Source organism: Drosophila miranda (assembly GCF_003369915.1).
Source record: "Drosophila miranda strain MSH22 chromosome Y unlocalized genomic scaffold, D.miranda_PacBio2.1 Contig_Y2_pilon, whole genome shotgun sequence".
Classification (NCBI taxonomy): domain Eukaryota; kingdom Metazoa; phylum Arthropoda; class Insecta; order Diptera; family Drosophilidae; genus Drosophila; species Drosophila miranda.
In genome coordinates, this window is record NW_022881614.1 from 30207359 (window position 1) to 30212093 (window position 4735).

A 4735-nucleotide genomic window follows, 5' to 3' on the forward strand; every position below is an offset into this window, starting at 1 on the left:
ACTTGGTGGATGGTCAGCAACGTGCAATAGGCAGGATCGTTGGCGGTGAACATCATCTGGACAAGGAGAAAGGCGTGGAGCAGAGAAGGTAGCTAAAGGTTCGCAAGTACTGTACGGCGAAAAAGGCAGCTGGTCAACGCAAAAAGTCTGCAGCAAGGAGACGACGAGAAAATTGACAAGGCAGTGAGTGCGTGGAAACGAGACGTAGCAGTCAGTAACTGTAAAAGCAGAGGAATAGAGAGGAACGGCGTAAACGGCAGAGACGGCGATAAAGAGACCCAGTACCCAATCTGAAGGCAACGCAAGACTTGGTAGATGGTCAGCAACGTGCAATAGGCAGGATCGTTGGGGGTGAACATCATCTGGACAAGGAGAAAGGCGTGGAGCAGAGAAGGTAGCTAGAGGTTCGCATGTGCTAGACAGCGATAAAGGCGGCTGGGCACGACGAAAATTCTGGAGCTGTGTTGGTGTGACGACGACAAAAAATTCTGGAGCTGTGTTGGTGCGACGACAACGAAAACATTTTGGAATTGGTTGTTGTTGGTGAGTGCAAGCGAAATATTGCAAAGGTAATTAACATAGTGTTAAGTTTACATTTTCAATAACATAATATAATAATTAACATCAAGTTTAAAGAGCGGAATACTGTTAATTATTGTAAGGTCTGAGAGGCACTGGATTCTAAAACTGTATTTTGGCGAGCGAGCGGCATAGATCCATTTCTTATTCTATTATATTTCATACAAGTTTGTAAAAATGAATAGAGATGAGATTTTGGCATTGTTGGTGGCAGATAGGTTTAAATAGAACCGGAAGAAAAGTTGAATTGCAAAACAGACTGCTGGCTCACTATGGTTTTCAAACCGATCAAAACGATGAAGAAGTTTGGGATGAGGGAGAGACTGCAGATGAGATTAATGAAGAGTTATCATTTAGAACAGTGGTCTCAAATAATGAACAAGCAGGGGGAAATAAAAGGCGAAATAAAATCCAATTGGATCTGGTCAGAGGCGGCAAGCAGACAGTTCTAATTCAGGAAGGTCATGGTTTACATTGAAAGATGTAGAAGGCAGTGTGTCACAGTTTTCGGGTACAAGTTCACCAGACATTAATCAGTGGATCGAAGAACTCGAGGAGTGTGCACTCACGGTGGAATGGAACCAATTACAGGTGTTCATTTATGCAAAACAATTGCTCAGTGGGGCAGCGAAGCTATTTATTCGAAGTCAACGCGATATTCGTGATTGGAATGTTTTAAAGGGTGCATTGATCGACGAATTTGGGGTGAAGTGGTCTGTTAATGTGTGTGTGTGTGTGTAGGAAGCTGGGTTGCATACGGTACATAAACCGTCTACAGTTTGGTCGTCGCAACTAGAACTTGAACCAGTTGGACTGCGGAGTGGGTATCCTACGGTGCGCAAGTGAGGATCTGAAGACACGGCGACAGCCTCTGATGATTGCGATGGAAGATGAGTGACAGGCAGCTATGGTACTGTTTCTGATACTGATTTTTATTGAACAAATGCATCTCCTTATATAGCTAGCAGTGGTACTCTTATTCTATGGGAAGGAACGCACAGGCTCATTGTGAGTGTATTTTTAGATTGGGTACACTTACTCTGTGCGGGGGTTATATTTCAGTGCATTTACTTAGGTACTTGGCAGCAATAAAGTAGATAGTTTATTGCTTGATCCCTGTTGGTGGGTTCGAGTTTACAAGTGCTATTGTCTATTCTTAGTTGCTAATGTATTTTTCGTGTTGTCATATTCAGTTACATGAATGACATGGACAATTTTATCTATGAGTATTTGTGTATGAGATTGAACTGTATATTCCTAATATTCATTAAATACATGTCTGTGGCTGAACATTCTCCCGGCCGTTGAACTGGTGTTCAACCATCGCTCAAGTCGATGGCAAACCGGCGTGCAGGGGGTATAGGGGGTGATGACATGGCTGGATCGGGATTTGATGGCCTTGGTTTCCATAGTTGATACTTCTCTCGGAAAATGAAGGCAATGATCAATAAAATTAATATTGCTAGGGTTGCGTAAGCAGCGAGTTGATGGTGCTGCACGGTGGTGAGATGGTGTGGCAGCTCGTGATGATTGATGGTTGATAGTTGCTGGCGTAGATCATCAAGTTCTTGAAGAAAGTCTGATGTCTGGTTCTTCAGTTGCCACATTGGTGGCGAGGGTGATGTCTCCGGTGGGCTCACGTCACCAAACCGAGTGTAAGTCGATTTTACTTCGCTGATTGTGGTGCTGAAGGTGCTGATGCTTACTTCAGTATTGCGAGCAGTGCAACCAGGGGACATGGAGAGTAGACCAGTTCCTTCCAGTGTTATGGTTGACGGAACTCCGTTGCATACTGCTTGAAGTTTAGTTATAGAATGCGTTGCGAAGATCCATTTATTTGGATGCTGAGTTTTTAGCCACACCGTATCAGCCTTTGTGTGTGTTACCTGACACAGTGTTTCTGTTTTATTGTTAAACAGTTGAAACTCACAGCAATTGTCCACATTAAAGATCGTCTGATGGTCAAAGCAGATGAACTCCTCGTTGTGTACTTTAAGACAACGTCGGAATTCCTCTTGGGTAGTGCCCATGAACTGGTCTCGATGGAGGTTCACCGTTATTATGGTGGTTCTGAGGTCAAATAGACTCCAGCTTGTTGAATCCCAAAACGGAATTGGGATGATGCTGAAAACTTCGAGCTGAGCTGTTGAAACTAGCGGTAGCGTGTAGTGTCCAACTATTCGAAAATCAAAAGAAAAAGGAAAAGGTCGAACAAGTTAGGCACACTTTCTAGAAAGATACTTTTCATACCGCCCTCGCTAGCATAGCTCGAAGAAATTGGTGGATGCAGGAGATCCAGAAGATCATCCGATTGCACAGTTATGTTAAAGCTTAAAGCTCAACTTGGAAATGCAATAGGTACAGGCGAATAGACTTTATTCATGTGAAATCATTCCCCTGCATAGTTTCACTTACGGCACACGTATATATAGATTTTCGTGATAGCAATCGCAGAGTGAATGGTGAAGACACGTGGAGTTACATAACTTCCAATTTTTCGCTATTATCCAATCATCCACTGTTTATTTGGATTAATAAACCCGAAGAGTGGCGTTAGCTGAACTACCCGAGGGAAAAGTGCAAATAAAGTGAAATTCTTGAAAGAAGCAAAGGTACGTTAGTCCACCGTGGAAAGATAAGGTTCTGACACAGTTTTATTTAGGGATAGGAGTACTGGAAAATCTTAATACAGCCAAGCCGGCCAACCAATCTACGGTATCAACTACTAAAACAACAAAGCTGACCGTTTGGGAGTTAGTGCAGTGCACATCCACGGCGGCAAAGTGAAGGCTGAACCGTTGACGTTGGGCTAGCTCAATATCGGAAATCATTTACGGCTCCGGAAAGACCAACCACCAAACACCACTGCTGGATGTCCGAACTTTAGTTTGAACCTGCCGATCTCAAAAAGCCGGAGGACATAATCGTCACCAACCTACGAAAATTTACAAAGGATTGAGGAATTAGGCTAGCCTAAACCACATTGCCTCAGAACCACTCTTGCTGAAACTACACTTTTTCTAAGTGTTTTCTAAATGCGTATCGGCGCAGAGTGGAAATGAGTTTTTTTTTTTTGGTTATTGATATTAACGTCGAGATCCTGTTTATTTTTTTTGAAGCGCATTATATTGATTTGTGTCAGAAAAACTGTGTAGCTAGGGGAGAAAGAACCCCGACCAATCCGACGAGCTGGACCCGAGCACAGCAAGAATGCGCGCCTTCGAACCTAGCTTCCTATTAACATGAGGTCAGGAAAAAACCATCTATTGGCCAATGTCGGAGTTAGAGCCTAAATAGGCTCTGGCCCTAACTCACTGGCGAAGACAGAACACTACACAAACATGGCGCCCAACGTGGGGCCCGAAAAGTTTTCCTTAAGTCCCATTTAAGCTCTACAAATCCATCCATTTACTATATTTCACATTTTGCTGCACAACCAGTTGTTTTGTATTCGGCTGGAATCGATCGGTGGATTTAGCGATTGCAATTCGGATCCCGGATTGATCGACCCTGATAGATCTATGCTGAGCAAAATAAACAATCTTGACAGGAAACAATCTCAAAGTGTTTTGGATTTACGATGCTCTGGAGAACTTCGGACATTGTCCAGCAATTTGAGATGGTTGTAAATGAATAACAATAATAGTTACTTAGTTAAAATAGAGGAATGCGCTGGAGGAGAGTTTTCGTTTTTTTTGTCTGTTTTCTTGTATTTTGAGATATTGATGAGCTAAGGAAAGACGGACATTAGGGGATAAGCAATTTGTTTCGAGAAAGTTTTTTGTGTTAGTGAATTAAAAATAAATGGCTAAAATGCCTGTTATTCATAGTAATGAAAATCTCGATGGCATTCGCGAACAAAGCGATCCGGTTTGCTTTATTTGTAATGAAGTAATCTTGGTCTCTGAATTAGTTGCAAGTACTCCGTGTAATCATAGATTTCATAAATGTTGTATAATAGAAGCAATCACGACCACACCGGCTTGTCCGATATGTGCGGCATGCTGCCTTATTTCGCAACTACGTTGTGGTAACAATACCCTTGCAGCGGAACTTGGTGACGCAGCCGAAGAGGCAGAGACAGGAATCAAAGATATTTCAGCTACAGACCCAGGAGCCCATACTCTGAGAAGAAGGGTGTGTCGATCGACAAAAC

At 42.9% G+C, this 4735-nt stretch overlaps 1 long non-coding RNA gene across 1 annotated transcript; it reads left to right on the forward strand.

Moving 5' to 3' along the window:
- Positions 1 to 2933: 2933 nt before the first annotated feature.
- On the forward strand, positions 2934 to 3425 carry LOC117193233. Its single transcript, XR_004474544.1, has 2 exons — positions 2934 to 3191; positions 3242 to 3425. It is a non-coding gene; the product is annotated as an uncharacterized LOC117193233 (long non-coding RNA).
- The last annotated feature ends 1310 nt before the right edge of the window (positions 3426 to 4735 follow it).